Source organism: Parasteatoda tepidariorum, chromosome 7, assembly GCF_982258835.1.
Source record: "Parasteatoda tepidariorum strain Cologne lab strain chromosome 7, Ptep-v5.0, whole genome shotgun sequence".
Lineage (NCBI taxonomy): Eukaryota > Metazoa > Arthropoda > Arachnida > Araneae > Theridiidae > Parasteatoda > Parasteatoda tepidariorum.
Genome location: NC_141761.1, coordinates 46896094 through 46914249, shown reverse-complemented (window position 1 = coordinate 46914249; position 18156 = coordinate 46896094). Strand labels below are relative to the sequence as shown.

General features: G+C 29.1%; 1 protein-coding gene across 1 annotated transcript in view; it reads left to right on the top strand.

The window, feature by feature from the left end:
* The first annotated feature begins 415 nt into the window (after positions 1 to 415).
* Positions 416 to 18156, top strand: part of LOC107439809 (uncharacterized) — a 31339-nt gene continuing 13598 nt past the window's right edge. The window contains exon 1 of the mRNA XM_016052519.5: positions 416 to 759. The gene's annotated coding sequence lies outside the window, so the exon portion shown is untranslated. The remainder of the gene's footprint in view (positions 760 to 18156) is intronic.

The following is an 18156-nucleotide window of genomic DNA, read 5'->3' as shown; positions in this document are numbered from 1 at the left end:
TATAAAATGGAAAATATTTAAAAACGTTTTATTCACAGTTCTGTTGATATAAATATTGCAATAATATTTATTTCCTTTGAATGCCACCTACGTAAGTGAATATATAAGTTCAATGATCTCCTAAATGCTCTCTACTTAGAAAATAAATTAATGAAAAGAAATGAATCTACTTCATTTTAAAAAAATTCATTCAAATTTATTTCAATGATTTTAATTTAAAAGGAGCTTTTTTAATATTCTAATTTCTTAAAAATAGCGCCAAGACTCAATTTTTAAAATGAAAAATTATTATTTGACAACAGCAAAGAGGGAGCTTTTTATTCTTAAAAATTAATGAATAATAAAACTGGTTTTTCTTCTATTCTAATTTTCCACGTGTAGCACATAAACTGGTTGCTTCTGAAGTTTTATAGTATTATTTCTTCTAGATCTGCCCAGTCTTGGCGGACGCCAATGGTGTTCAAAACCTGTGATGAAACGCTTGGCTAGAAAATTAGGTCATGGCATACAAAACACACGAGTTTTGTTTAAAAATTTTTGGATACGTCGATATCATGTTTGTGAAAATAGTTTCCGCTAATATATTTTAAATGATTAAAATTTCATGTTTTTTCAAATGCATCCTTGAAAAATGAAAGGTTTCTCCTTTTTGTGGATTATTTTAATGCTTTGTTATCCCACAGGAATAGATTAGAATTAAAAAATTCGAATTCAAAAATGGATTTTTAAAGAAGCCATTGTTTGCATTTTTACTTTAAAGTGAGTTCATATTTTACATTAATATTTGTTTTTACTATTATTGTTTTCTCATTATCAGTAATATTATATCTGTTATTGGACATTATTATCTGTGATACTGGGATAAAAAAAATTGACATGACTTAATATCTAGGTTTGAATATAAATTCAAATCTTTTTTTGCATTAACCATTTTCGAGGGTGACTAATTAATGTATGTAAATCTAAACAGAATCGTGACGCAAAAGCTTTAATGTGTATGCAAGGTAATCAAAGTAACGAATATTTGCCACCTGATTACTAAAAAGCTATTTAATTAAATATGATTATATTCGAATTCTAATTAAAGATGCGAAAAAATGTAATTCTATTCGTAGAATGTTTTTTTAAAAATATATAAATCGAAACAAGAACCTTAAAGTTTCAATTGTTAATTTAATTGTTTTAATGCCTAAAAACGAAATTTTTTTCTTCCTTGCTTTTTTAAAAAAAAAAAATTTCTATTCTTAATTTAATTCCAGAGATTATTAATGATTCGAAATATTTATTTTTGATATTTGACGTAATTTAACTCAATAAACAATGCTTTTAACTCTTTCTATGATTTTTTTTAAACTCCATTGTACAATATTAAAATATAAAAGATTGCTTCATTTAGAAATACTTTAACAACTTAATTTTTCCTCAATCATTAAAAAAAAATTTAAATTTTTTACAATATATCAGTTTTTAATTATACAATATATTCAATATTACTGTATTTTAATATTACTTATTCATAATTTAATAAATTTTTCTAGTAATACCGAATTTTAAGGTATGAACAGAATGCTCAAATAATTCTGTATCAAAGGAAATCCAATCTGGATTATTACAATGATAGAAATAATTCATATAAGCATAGAATTATACTTGAGGATATATTACATATATTATAAACATATGAATATATTTGGATATTTAAAATGTAAATCTTGGGGAGAAAAACTATGATGATTTATTTCAATCGGAGAAAATATAATCTTCAACTTTATATTCGCTTTTATGCACTCGTCCAAATAATTCTAATGCATTATAAGTACTGCATATATTCATATTTAAAATTTTACAAACATACCACCATTGTTAAATGTTTGCTTATTCGTATGTTATGTTTTATGAATGGTAGAAATTAATAAAATCATTAAACTCTAAAATTGAAATGAATGTTGGTGTAACAGTATAGACACAGTTTTGGGGCAAAATTTAATGCTTATAATTGTAAACTAAAAATGATAAGCCATATGTATTTGAATTTACATCAAAAATATTTTACGATAAGCCTTATAATTCTTTGTTTAAAAGGTGAAGCAATCAATAAATAAGCCTAACAAAATTTGATTTTTTTTAACTTCCTAATAAATTTCGTTATAAATTTGTATTTCAAGTTTAATTACGTTTAAAATTCAAATAAGATACAAAATTTTTCAAATGACACGTCCAACAACTCTGATATTAAAATGAAATACTACAAAAGTAACAATCACCATTGCCCTGAGAGGGTTAAGCATTTAGAGCAGTAACAACACGCTACTGTGTGAAAACTAAGTAGTAGTTCTAATTACGCAATTGCAGCATGTCATGCTTACGTTAAATAAGTTAATTTCCCCTAACATGAGGTGCGATCAATTTCAAGCATAAAAGTTATTTTATTAAAATGTACTTCTTGTAACTAACAGAACAGAAAAAGGTGTTGAAGGGCTGGATGTTAATATACTAGCAAATCAAAAAACGAAGCCATCAGAAATGAAATAGTGGAGGTAAATTTATTATTAGTGTTTTTGTACCGTTTTAATTTATAAAGCAATTTCAAGAAAAATTAAAAATCTATTTCTTCACAATATATATATGTTGTGCTAATGATAAGTGTGTTAGGGGCCGTTCAAAAAGTACGTACACAAAAATGGAGACATTTTAAACCCCTCCCCCCCCTTCGTACATTACCGTACATAAGGTCTTACTCCCCCCCCCCTTAGAGTACGTACATTTTATTAGTCTACCCCCCCCCTTTTTCATAAAAATTAAAATAATTATGTTTTAAATAAAATTAAATATTTACTTAAGGAGGGTGTAGGATAAAGTCAAATTTAAATTTGGTGTATGTTTATAAAGTACGTACTTTGTATAATACCTCCCCCCCTCCCCATCGTACAAAACCGTACATAATAGCAAATCCCCTCCCCCCCCCCTTCGGGATGTACGTACTTTTTGAACGGCCCCTTATACGCTTTTGCTTTTCCAAAAAATTAATTAAAAACATGCAAATTTATCTTTTTATTTTCTTTTTTATCAACTGTAATAGAATTTCAAACGCAACAATGTAGACAAAAATGTAAAAAAAAAAATGCTGAACAAGTTTTAAAATATATATATATATATTCTAAAAATGGACAAGGAGGCCTTATAATGTTAAACCACATTTTCAAATTTCTCAGGTGACAGTTTTTGGTAAAAGACACCGTAATTTTCCTATAGACAAAAATATATTTCTCAGACTTGTGCTGATAAATCCTAAGAATTGTAAAGCCTGAAACATAGCTGCCAAATTTTTCCTTTTTTTTTTCTAGTGTAGTAACAAAATGATATTTATTTATTCATTTTTTGAGAATTATAAATGGTTTAAAGAAAAATAGATAAAACTGATAGATATGCGGTTAAGCGGCAAGTGAACTAACCCTTTACCTGCATTTGCTAATGTTATGTAATATGATATTGTGTGAACCCTGTTTTGACGTAATAATGCGTTCCAGTAAATAGTTCCATTCCCTCTTGATCTTGACGTAACATTTTGTTAGATACACTTTGACTGCGTCCCGCATTTTACTTGATCGTAAAGACACGGTTTCCAGTAGAAAGCCGAAGTCATACATCGCTGGTTGTGCTCAATGAGTGGGTGACCACTTTGATCAGCCTGCGTAGGGACCGAGGGTGTGCGATATCAGTCCCCGTTAAACTGTTTTACCTTAAAGTGCTCGACTTCACGTATAGGTCGTCAGCCTACTAAAGCAGAGGAGCTATACTCTCTGCTGAGGATCAAAATTGTGATGACATGTCTTCACATCATCCTCAGGGATGTTTCCCAGACCGTCGGCAATAGCCCATAGTGCCACTCTAGTGAGACGTAAATAAAATAACTACCTACGCCTTGGCTGCATGCTCATGCTAGCAAATAGCATTTAAACAGGTATACTACCACTCTTCTTTGTTCAGACTAATTTTGTTGACTCATCAAGTCTTATAATTATTAAATAATAATTTACTAGTCTTAAGTTGTCCTCTATTGGCTGAACTCAACTATCGAAGGGGTGGAGACGGGGAAGAAAATTCTAAATATGATTTTAATTCTTTTTATTTAATTTTCGCAAATAAACTGATTTTTGCTCCATTTGGCAGTATCTTCCGATACATGAAAAATACAAGATCGTCACCCAATCACGATTTGAGATATAATGAGTGTAGTATTTTAGATTCTCTATTAATTTTTTTCTGACAAAATTATTCCAATACAGTTCTGCAATCAATAGTTTTGAATAAGTAGTTAAATAGTATAAAGTTGCCTGTTTTTAGATTTTTGATGAGTATCTTCGTTTGTATGCAATTAACGTTAAAAAAAATTTTTTTTAAACGTCATAAATCGGTTTTCATCAGTTTAAAATTTAATAAAATTAAATTTTAAAAAAATCTGAAAACAAAGATCCGTGTAATTTTGAAATGACTTATACTCAAAATCCCAAATCGTATCATTGCATTGATTTTAAGGTTTGAGAAAAAATTCATAGGAGTTCTAAAAATTATCAAGTATCATTTCTCCTAATCAAGTAAAGCTGTGAAAGGTCCTGGGTTTGAATCCCGGGCAAGGCATGGGTGTTTCTTTCTCTCTCTGTGTGCTCTATGTCCTTTCTCCTTCGTCTGTGAATGTGTGTGAATGTGACCCGCCCTATAAACGGGTTGTGGTTGTGTGAATGGCGTTTCAGAAGTCGAATTTCTGGCCATAGATGGAGCCACTGAAAAACAGGAACAATCGCAGCCCCAATGCCTAAACAGGCATACGACCAAAAAAAAAAGTAAAACAGTATTTCCCAAAATGTGGTACGAGTACCCCCAGGGGTGCGGGAACAGTTCAGCGGGGGGTACACGTTCTTATGTGAAATATTTTACAACAAATGAAAATTTCAAAAAATTTTATTTTCAAACAAAGCTAGCCATGAAAATTTACGATTACGTATTTTCGTATTGGCAATTTTTTGCTGAGTTAACAGTTAACAATTAGTGGTGTCAACACCCAGTTGTGATTTTTAACTTTTGTGCAATTTTTTATCACAGCAAAAACAATAACATCCTTCTCACTGATGCAAATAAACTTATTAACAAAACTTTGTACCAAAAAAAAAAAGAAAAATAAACATATTTTTAAAAAAAGTACAGTCACTTTTTTATAAGTGGTACGAAAAATTCAGAAAGGGTACACAAAAGTCATAAGTTTGGGAAACACTGAAGTAAAGCGATGCCTTTATTTTCCACCTTTTCTAAAAGGTATTGTGTTGCCTAATAATACTATATCATCGAAAGTTTATTAAGTACAGAAAAAAATATTTAAAAAAAACTCGAATTAAAAATTTTACCTAAAATTCAAGATGGCGAGCGTAGAGGCCCCTTAACATGTTAGTTTTTATCACTTCATTTTTTAAAGCAATTCAAATATATAAACTTTTAAGATCCTTGTCCTTATAAAACATTTAAATCTTAAATTTCGGCTATGTAAGAGATTTTTAAAAAGTATATGTTCGAACCGAAAATAGTTGAAATTATTTCAAATAATTCTTTCCTTTTGTTCTTTTTTTTTTTCCTTTCAAATAAGAACCTTGAAATTCGAATTAAAAACTTTACCTAAAATTCAAGATGGCGAGCGTGGAGGCCTCTTAACATGTTAGTTTTTATCACTTCATTTTTTAACACAATTCAAATATATAAACTTTTAAGATCCTTGTCCTTATATGACATTTAAATCTTAATTTTCTGTTATGGAAGAGGTTTTTAAAAAGTATATGTTAGAACCGAAAATAGTCGAAATTATTTCAAATAATTCTTTCCTTTTGTTCTTTTTTTTCCTTTCAAATAAGAACCTTGAAATTCGAATTAAAAACTTTACCTAAAATTCAAGATGGCGAGCGTAGAGGCCCCTTAACATGTTAGTTTTTATCACTTCATTTTTTAACACAATTCAAATATATAAACTTTTAAGATCCTTGTCCTAATATAACATTTAAATCTTAAATTTCTGCTATGTAAGAGGTTTTTAAAAAGTATATGTTCGAACCGAAAATAGTCAAAATCATTTCAAATTCTTTCCTTTTGTTCTTTTTTTTTTTCAAATAAGAGCCTTATTTGATAATAAGGTGTAGAAATAATATACCATTGTTCCAATCTAGATAATATCTCTCCAAAAGAAAAGTGTTTTCATCGTTCAGCTGTTTCTCATTGTTTAAGTGAAAATATTTTTCTAGTGAAAGCTCCAATTTTCGTACTTTGACACGTACCAGCTGCACTTACTAGAATGAGTTTCACTTAAGGTTTTTATTTCCTAATGTAAATGCATAAGAAAATATTGCATCCTATTTTCTTTTTAAAGCAACATAAAGTTAGATCTAAACATCTGCGTGACTTACTCTATTGCAGTAGAATAATTCATTTACTAAACATTTGCTTGTTGTTCATTATTTTATTTTAAAATAAAAATTAGAAATTAAAAAGCAAATTCAAAAAATTTCGTTCGCAAATATCTTCCAGACTCTATTACCAAATTTCTTTGCCTATTCAGGGGTCTGTTCAGACCAAATTTACTACCGTTTAGCGGTACCTTCACAAATTCAACTTTAGGGAAAACGGTAGTTTCACAAAATACTTTTTCTTAAAATTTCATTTTGTATCTCGTAGGAAACGGTAAATCCATATTTTTACCATATTTTTGTGTAATATTTTGTGATTTTTTAATTTTCGCAAATTATGTCTAAATTTTCCCAAAATACCTCTCAGAAAAACCTAGACAGATCCCTGCGTACTGTTTTATTTAAAAGAAACATTGAAAAATTCGAAAACTTTTTCAAATATCATCCGACCATATAAATCTTCCTTAATTATTACTTTAACAGCTTCCTGATGTTCCATGGCTTTAATTCAAAGCATAAATTAGAAAATTAGAAAATTACTTCAAAAAGTTTCGCTCATAAATATCTTTCATAATTTATTACCCAAAGTATTTTTTGTTTATTGTTTTATTTTTAAAAAAAATAAAAATTTGAAAACTATTCCAAAAATCCTCCATTTACATAAATCTTCTACAATTTGTTACTTTTAAAGTTTCGTATAGATTTTTATTACTTTAAATCAAAGCATAAGTTGAATAGTTTCAAAAATAATTCAAAACTTACAAAATATTCTATTTCTCCACAATTATAACTCACACTTTCGAGTTTGCATTTATAGAAATCTTCCAGAATATATTACCTGAAGAGTTCCTCGTGATTCATTATTTTATTTCAAACTATAAATTTAAAAATTTTAAAACTATTCCAAATATCCTCCATTTACATATATCTTCCACAATTATTATTTTAACAATTTCTTAAATGTTGATTACTTTAATTAAAAGAATAGATGAAAAAATTATTAAAAATATCCATTCATAAATATTTCCAGAATTTATTACTTCTTCTTTATTACTTTTATCCTTGCTGTTTGTTTTATTTCAAACATAAATTGAAAAATTAGAAAACTATTCTAAATATCCTCCAACTATGTAAATTTTTGAAAATTATTACTTTAATAGTTTCTTGATTTTTCATTACCTTAATTCAAAGCAGAAGTTAAAAAATTACAAAAACAATTCAAAATTCCAAAAATCCTCCATTTTTTTTAAAAATTAACTCCCACATTCTTATTTGGATTTATGGAAATCTTTTACAATTTATTAATTTAGCAGTTTTTTGTTGTTCATTATTTCATTTCAAAATATGAATTAGAAAATTATTTCACAAATCCTCCATTTATAGAAATCTTCCACGATTTATGACCTAAATAGTTTTGTTACTTTTGCTTGTTACTTTGTCGTTACTTACTAGTTGCTTGCTACTTTTTACCAAGACAAAGAGGGAAAAATTAGAGAACTAGTATAAAAATCTTTTAGTTATAGAAATCTTCCATAATTTATAACTTAACAGATTTTTGTTGCTAATTACTTTCTTCCAAAAAAAAAGAGGCTAAGATTAGAAAACTAGTCCAAAAATCCTCCAATTATAGAAATCTTCCACAATTTATAACCCAAAAAAGTTTCTCGTTGCTTTGTCACTTTGCTTCACAGCAAAAAAGGAAAATTTAGAAAATTAATCCCGAAATCCCTTTTTTTTTTTTTTTTTTTTTTATCTTAGAATCTTGACACTATTTTTGGGTTGCAGCAAATGATAACATGGCAACACTCAGTAAACTGTGCAACATTTGTCGGCAATAATATCGTACTCATAAACTAAATATGAATAACATAATTTTCTAGGGACAACAATAATGACATAAACGAAACTATGCACACACTAAAAACAAGTTAACTAATTAAGAGCCATTATTTTGAAAATCAGACAAAAGTCTAAAATTTTAACTGTAGTATTTTTTTTTATTGGGTTAATTTTTTTTTGTTTCACATTGAAGTTGTTCATGAAAATAAATATTGTGCAAGTTCTAGCTCCTTAACACGTTCACGCCGGGGTGACCCACCGGTGGGTCACGCTAGATTGTCTCATCGGGTGGAGCACCGAAGTAAAAACTGGTAACAAATAAATTTCATTTTTTAGTTTTTTTTTTCGGAAATAATAAAAATCCATAACTACCAATTGTTTTTAACGGATGCAATTTTTATATTGAATTGCTTCTTCGCCGTGATAAATTTCCTTACGGTGAATCGTTATTGTTGAGAATAGATTAACTCCTCCCGAATATTATCTAATATTGAAATAGTTCTTCTACCAGTATTTTCTCTTTTCCGTCCCGCTTTCAGGCGCAACACCCGGCGTGAACGTGTTGGAAAACGACCCATATGTTCTTGCCTGATAGTTTTTCCAATTAATTTAATTCAATTGTGATTAATAACAGACAATGATTGCTAAAAAATTATATTTTCCCTATTGCAGAAAGTAAAATCAAATGTGAACCTACTTTTTTCACCAAGAAATTAATTTCAATACTACTAATAAATCATAGTCATATATTTTAAAGTACCAAATGATCCTATTTTTACTTTGCTAATTTCCCATTGTATACAATCAACATATCCTACAAAAGAGAGGGCCTCCACTAGGATTAATTTAGTAGTCCGAATTGAATCACACGATGCAATAAGAAAAATAATATTAAAAATTGGAAACAAAAATGGTAATTTGTAAAGGACTAAAACACTTTAAAATAACGAAAACTATATCAACTATAATTTACTTGTTCAATTGAATGAATTTCTCTTTTTAGTAAATAAAAAATTAACTATTTTCAATTTAAGCAAAACTTATTTGGTCTCAGAAATATACTAATTTAGTAAAATTCAGAAGAAAATCCTCATCACTGAATTTCTATCAAAATTCTTAAATACCCGAACATTTTAATATTTTGGGTATTTATGTGAGTATCAATTATAAAAATTCGTATAATTTACATTGGTAAAAGGAATACCGAAAAAGTGATTAAGAGTCAAGATTTTGAAGAAAATCCATATTCGTTCGTAAAAAATTACTAAATTAGTATTTAATTACTCGAAAAATAATTACAAACCAAAAGAAATTAAGGTGTTCTGTTCGTTTTCAGTTCACTTGCAAATGATCATAATTCTACTTCTAATAGTTTTCGCAAAACTATATGACGAGGCATAAATAAATTGACACAAAATAATTCAAAAAATAACGTTTCATATACATCTTCTAACATCGAGAAATCTATAAATTTATTCTAAATCTTTGTGCAGTGCGTAAAATAAAAAAGTGAATATCCTAAAATAATTTTTTCGATTTTTACTTACTAGAACCCTATCGTAAGAGTCGAGGACCAGGCCTTAAATATGTTAATATTTTAGTGCAAACGATATTTTAAGTTAAGAAATATTACACACACAAAAACATACTTTCTCAATAAACGTACTCCCCCCCCCCCTACACACACACACGGATTCGCATTCTTAACCCTCAAAATATGTGAGGTAGTCTCAATCATAAATACAGGGTTATTCATAATTCCCTCCGGGGTTTCGAAGCGTTATAGTAAAAAAACGAAGACGAATATGGCAAAAAAGAACATATGAAATTATTCCGAAAGTATTCAAGTTTTAATTTAAGCAGTTGCCGGTAGATGGCAGTAACATGTACCACTGAAGCCAGTTGTAGTAAAGGGAAATGGCGTTTACAAGCGGAGGGAATTATGAATAACCCTGTATATGATCCCAATAGTTTGATCAGAAGAGTCGAAAGCTTGAAACCCTTAATGTTTATTTTACTTTTTGCATATTTCGTCTTGTCTCGAAATCATTCTTAGGGAAGCGGAAAATTTTTAAAATTCGTTCATTCAACGCTAATTTTACGCAAAAAATAATTTTAAATAAGTATTTATTACTTTATATTTATTAATAATCGCAAAAATACAAATTTTTACATCATTTTAAGGAATGTAATTTAAATAGTCGAATAGAAAATTTGAATGAAATAGGTCCAATAGTTTCCGAATTATTAGTTTCTGTTTCAAGTAAAGTCGCATCTTATTTAGAGATATCGAAACTACTGTCACTTTAATGCCCACGCCAGGTGACGCGCACTTCCTACATATTTGTTGTCCATGAACTAAATGGTTGAAATGTCACTAGTAATTAAATTAAAATAATATAATTTATTACATTTAATGTTACAATCAAAAAAATTCAAAAATATTCAAAAATTTGCATCTCTTACTACCACTTTTTTAAAAAAAAAAATTTTAATTGAATTTAGTAACTGTATTTTGGAATTTTATCAGCGATATGTATGAATGTATCCGGCAATACAAAGGAATAGATAAAGTGCAAGTCGATCGCTCACGAGATCGGCTTGCATGCTATCCAAAACAGGCAGGTTCAGGAAGCTTTGTTGTTCATGATCTGAACATTCAAACAAACATGTTTGAATTGTCACTAGTAATTAAAAATAATATGATTTATTATGTTACTATTAAAAATATTCAAAAATTTACATCTCTTACTACTTACTACCACTTTTTTAATTAAATATAGTAACTGTATTTTGATAACTGTGTGATGAACTACATCTATAAGATCTCACTAATTAAAATGCAAGTCAAACCAGGCAGGTTGAGGAAGCTTTAATAATGTCTTTGTAAAGGCAATGATGCTATGAAACTTAACTTATGAATAAGCTTTCTTTTAAATAGCTTTTAGTTATGATAAAAATGCTTTGCAAAGAGCAGACGACGAGGGTGTGATTTAAATATGCAAGCTATCAGGTCTCAATCTCTTAATTCAAAAATTATATATTAAAAAAAAGTACGGCAGAGAACACTGTTTAAGTTTGACATAGAAAGTAGGCGTTACTTCTCATCAATGAACCGCCCACAACACGAATTTAGCATTGAGTAGAAAGAAGGCGTTACTTTCTATCGTAAACCCTGCCCGTACCCACTGATAGGACATTAAAAATAATCTCCCTGAAGAAAAAAAATTACAATTGATTTAAAAGGAATTTTACAAGCGCATGTGGTTTAACAAATGCATACGTAATGAATGACCTATTACACATTTAAGAGCTAATATGAGACAAAAGTATCAACATTTTCACCTGCTTAAAGTCTGGGAAAAACTGTCTTCATTTTATTTCGTCTGCTGTAAAAGAAACGATTGAAAAAATTTGAATTCGAAATAAAATTTTATGATGATTGTTCAAAATAAAATTTTCACCTTCAAATCAAAGAGTCAATGCTGCATTCTATTAAATTCAGAGTAAAAAAATTTAAAGATAATCATTAAATTGGTTAGTTAACAAAAGAGAAACATTTCTCTCGCGTAGAATAAAAAAAGTTCCTTTTTTATATATAAAAAAAAAGTTCTTTTTTTATATATACTTATTTCTGTAAATGTGACATTTATAAACCTCGAAAATTTTCTATAATTAGCCTAACTGCAGTTAAATTCATATGTGAAACTAAAAATATTTATTAATATTTTTGATTTTTTTTTTTTTTTTTTTTTTCAAAATATAAATGGAATGAAAATTGAACTGCATTGAAATCTAAACTTCAGATCAGTTTTCAACGTTTGCTGAAAAAGAAATACCTTCGTAATCAACCCAGTAACAAATGTTAAAATAATGCGTATCATCGTAAAATATGAATAAAATGTTTCTTAGAACTCTTTTAGATGATTCCGCGTACCATCCTCTTAAAAGTTCCATACTATAATTATTAATACTATTATTTATTTATTTATTTTCTTTTTTGCATGATTAAACTATTATTAAATAACAGAACAAACCTTGCAATAGAAACATCATTTACTGCAGAAAAACAAATTATTGAAATTCGAAAATTTGCTTAGCAGTGCGGAAAAAATTGGTACAGAAAAAAAATACCATGCTATTACTGTGCCACGTTATTTTATGCTCGGAATTTGATAAAACTAGGAGGGCCATTCATTGGACAGAAAATGAGACAGAAAATATAAATAATATAAACGAGAGGAAACAAAATGCAGCTCATTATACCAAGAATGGATCTAAAACAAAAAATAAATGTTAAAGTAAAAATGTTTATTTCAGAATAGGAGTCTAGGCTACAAACGAGTTTATAGGACCTTAATAAAATATATTTATCGACTTCATTCAAATTGAAGGGCAGAGAAAATTAACGCATCTCGATTTATAAATCTTACTGCTTTACTGTATATTTTCAATTAAGACCTGCATACTACACTGTTAAAAATTACGAGCTACATTGCACCAAAAATTGGTATTCATTTGGTGGCTACATAAAAAGGAGCTCAATTTCACCATATTTTGGTATTTTCATTATCTCCAAATATAAATAGAAGTTTTCACTAAAAGTAGTTGCTTTGAAACAAAACACCGATTTTCATTCCTTCTTTCTTTTTTTCCTCCTTCCATAAAAGCAGAGGAAAATCACACCATTATTAGGTATTTTTAAAGCACTCAAATGCAGTCCAAGGGTTGCTATTTACCGTAACAGAACTATTTACCTGAAGGTTTTGTTATGACATCGAGAATGCATTCCACCAACCAAATTTAAGAAGGCAACATAAATGAACTTTACTTTAATTAATGCAAATAAAACATTTATCGACCTAAGTTGATACTTGAAACAGCATGCATCAGTCGTCCCTATATACCGAGTCCCCCTATAGTCCCTATAGTCCTATATACCGAGAGACCGACTAAGAAAACATGACGTAAGCAGATATCGTCAATTTTGTGTCTTATACCAAATTTTGGTGCAGTCAGTTGCACCATGGAAGTATTTCTGGATCAAACTTCACAGACTATTGTGTAACTAAAGTAAAATGATCTTTCACTTAACTAAACTTTGGGATAATGAGAAACTTTGCACCAAATACTGGTAGAAGATTTGCCGAATTCTTTTCTACAGTGTACTAATGTGTTGTAGAAGAAAAATATCATTCGAAATTATGCTACTGATATAAAGAAATGTTATCATCACTACTTGAAAACTATAACTAGATTAATGTAAAACGAGTACAAATAAATTAAAAAAATACTGAGCTTTCTAAGGTTTTATTAATTTTTAATAAAAAGTAATTTATCGACTGTTCAATAAAAATAATTAATTAACAATCTCTCTCTTTATCCGTTCTTATAAAGATCTACATTTTATTCTTTCTTCGCACTCACCTGACTTATTAAGATCTAGCAAATGCTTAATATATAGGGTAGAAATATTTAAAAGACAGTCTACTCTTAAATGTTTTGATTAAACATTTACCCTCCGTCATAAACCTTTCGTCATCACTACAGTCAGATTAGGCTACAAGTAGCGGATTGGGCTACCCGCTACTTTTTGGGCTACTTATTATTTTTCGAATGCTACAAATCTTTAAAATGCACTACTTTTTTTCCTCACAGAAATGTATATATATTTTTTAAATTTTCCTCTTCCCATTATAACAGAGATGCCAACTGCTCCGGACACGCCAAAATAATTTAAAAAACGGTAAATAGCTACAACTAAAATTTGCAAATATTTGACTAATTTTGCTTGCTTTTTAAAAGGTTTAGCATAACTTGACAATAACAAAGTGGCGAATTATATAATCTTTTGAATTATTTAGAAATAGTGGTGGATAAAAGCCTAATAAATTGAACTTATTAAACCAAGAATCACAATTAATAAACTACCACTCGAAAATATTTATTCGCCGTCCGGAGCAAGTTGGCATTTCTGTTATAAAGTGATTCTGAAAGTTTGCTGTTTCTTTACCCTTTTTAAAAAGGACATTTTTTATTGTTGTTGAAAACGCTTTAACTTTAATTTTGGATTCTTGACTTGTTTTGCTGATGGAGTCTATAATCTTTCCATATCTATGTTTCAAATCGTAGACTCGTGAAATGGCGAAGAGTCACGGAGAGTATCTTTAACTCCAACTATTATTAATCGTTTATCTTCTGGAAAAATAAAACTCGCTTTGAAACTCAGAAAAATTAAATCTAGAGTCATGAAACCTGCTGAATGAAAATAGTTGTGAATGACAATGAGTTTCCAAAAGATATCGTACTTTTCAATGCTTTTTAGTGAATTCATTTTACTTTTATAAATTACCATATATTTACAGTTGCACGAAAAAAAGCATTCCAGGAAATATGAAAATTTTAAGTAAAATTGAAAACTTTTCTCTGAACATTTGCTTATCGCATACACGTTCACTATTTTCAGATTTGCCAATAGAATTATTACCGCAAAAATCCCAAATTGTAGAGATGTAAAATCAGTGGCGATTTCTCTTAACAACAAAGTGGGACAATTTTTTTCCTGATGGCATTCCTACAAATGGGATAGATTTCTGGTGCAAGGTCACAACAATTAAAAATGCAGGTGGTGATCTTGCTTTTAAGGAATTGTCTCAGTTTGGATTAAATATGTATAGCTTACCGATTAGCAATGCCACAGTTGAGAGAGTGTTTTCAAGGGTAACAACAACAAAAACCAAACTTTGAAACAGAATGGGACTTGAACTTTCATCATCAATTCTTTGAGTTAAAATTATGTTTGAAGATAGAAATACATGTTGCTATGATTTTATACCATCAGCTAAAATGCTCAAATTAAATTCATCGATTTATCATGGGGAATCATTTACAGAGGAAAATGAAGAGGTAGATCACATATTTTCGGTTATGCAATTCTAATATCTTGTACTACAATAATTTAGCATTTTTAGTGGGTTAACTTTGTCAAAAGAATAAGCTAATGTGTTAAGACGAATATTTCAAAAATTTCTGCAATTTTTTCCTTCTTTTCTAAATTAAATGTTACAGAAAATATTTTTTTTAAATAATTAATTTCAAAATTTAAAAAAATACTTTTATTAATAGTATCTTTTTCTACAGAAGTACCTAACTTATTACGTAATAAAAAAAGATTACGAAAAAATAATATTTCTTGTGCAAAACAAAACATATTTTGATTCACAACCAGGATATTAACTTTGATAGGAGACTGAAAAGTGGGGTTACTTTTTCCGACTGATTTTTACGCATAAAAAAGCTTGAAAAAAAGTGCTACAATATTATAATAATTTTAGTGTTTTTCATATTACGCGTTCTTTCAATTTAACCCTTTCAGCAAGACAAATCACAAATGAATTCGGGAGACTCCGCAAGCTTGCTACGATGCAACCCAAAATATAGCAGACGGCGCTGTTTTACAGAAATATAGCCAAATAAATTAGAACACTCAAAACAGGGCAAACTTTACACTTTATTTATCCTGTGGTATTAATTTTGTTAAATTTGATTTGTTAATATTTATAAATATATATATATATAGTTCCATATGTTTTTTATTTATTCCTTTATTTTTTGGGCTACAAAATGTTCGAATCCGCTACTTTTTAATCTTATGATCTGGCAACACTATGAAATGATGCAATTTTGGGAATATACTTTTCTCGTAATTGCTTTGGGGTTTTTTTTTAATGTTTTTATGTTATACATTAAAATTTAGACTAAACACAAATACTATAAAATGTTTTATAAAAAAATTACTGGTAGAAATATTTTTTTCTATTTATTGATTTAAAAATATATTTCAAATGGACCAAGATAAGAAAGAGAAAAACTCGTTTCAGCCGTCTCACGCTTTTTTATAACATTATTTCATACCTGCCAACTTTTAATCCCTTCCATTATCATTTTTCCCAGTGGTATTAAAATGGAATTAAAACTTCATTTTTAAGCAAATAAATACGTTGCTTTTGAAAAAACTTAAGTAACCATTACTTTACTTTATTTACAAAAATTGGGCACCTGGGCCACTTAGCGGCCCCTATCCCATACATCTAGAAATTTACAGAAAATTTATAGTAATAACATTTTGAATTTAGCAGTCGATGTGGTAGCTAATAGAAAAACAAGCACTTTGCTTGAGTAAATATAACATTTGAATATCTGATTCATCGAATCTAAGTTGATATATATAAATATAAACATAATTTGACATATATATACATAAGTTGACATAAATAAATAATAACATAAATTGATACATATTTCACTAATTAAATTTCTATATTTTAACTAGCACATATTTAATTGTGACATACATTGAAGTTCATTCGAATACATTGTGGTAACCATAAAAAAAATTAAGCCGTTTGCTTGTGAAATAATAAAACAATGAAATTTAATATGACAAATTGACTTAACACTAGAAATATTGATTGTAGACTTAAATTAAAAATAAAGATAAAACATGATTTGATATGTACAGTAATTGATTTTTGAAAAATGAAAGGCATAATTGATGAATATAGATAAATCATACCTTGATACATGATGAAATAACATATTTGGAGAAAATGCAGTGAATATATTTTATCAGAGAAGTATTGCTCATTAAATACAATAGAATTTTCAAAAGAATTTAACATGCAAAGTTGATATATATGTATGCATAAATTGGTTATATTATCAGAAAATAATTCTTAATGTAATTTAATTTAACTTAAGTAAAAGTCTGATGTGAAAAGTTCAGTGAATTTAACTTGAGAGTCTTGAAAATAAAAGTAGAACTCACTGGGATTGAGATGTTTCCCCGATGATCCCCCGCAGAAGACGGAGCACTTCTTCATTTTTGAGCAATTCCTGTAATTCTTTGATTAATGACACTAATCGATGAGCAAGTTTAGGCGTCGAATATGATGTTGTTCGAGGGCTCCTTCTGCTGGGACGGGTCTCGCACCCAGTATAGTTGGCTGTGTGGCTTTTGTAACAATTACAGCATTTTGGAGGTGTAGTTCTGTCTTTGTTGCATTCATGTGACCTGTGGTTTTCAGCACATTTTACACACCTTGCAGGTGCATTGCAGTGGCTTTGTGTATGTCCATAATTTTGGCAGTTGTAACATTGTATAGGTCCTCGACCTCCTCGAAATCGTTCGATTTTGATCGGGATCTGCTGTATGTTGTTGACTTCGAATATTCTTTGGTGATTCGCCGTTGATGTTAGGATTATGAGAAAAAGTGGAAGGAGCCGACAGGCCTCTCCCATTCTTTTCTTAAACTGCACAATTTTAAAGGTTTCAATACTGTTTTTCTGTAATTCTGTATTGATGGCATCTGTATCAAAGTCCACAGGCAGGCCCCGGACCAAAACCTTAATATATCTGGCTTGCAGTGTTATTTCAGGTTTGCTGGGCGGATCCCGTACTTTGTCGGTATCCTCCTTAGGTTTTGTTGTCGGCAAGATAGTGACGTCATCTGTTGAATTATGTTGGCTAGAAGAAGGACAGCTGTTTGCAGATATGAGTGTAGAATTATCTTCAATTGTTTTGATTGCATTTTGCTTTTTCTTCTTCTTTTTTCTTTTCTTTGCAGGTGGTTCTGTGCTATTGTTAATATTGATGTCCGTGTCTGTTTCTGTATTCGGTGTTGTATTCAGGTTTTCATCTTTATTTTCCATGGTTATGTCTTCAGTGCTTGGATTAATTTCAGTCATTATTGATTCGAGTTGAATGGAGTTTTTATTCATCTCCTTGTTTTCTTCCGCTTGAAAGTTTTTCCTCTTCCACCTGACGTGATAAGCTGCATTTGTCAGTTTTAGGAAGTAGGAGTATTCATAGTCT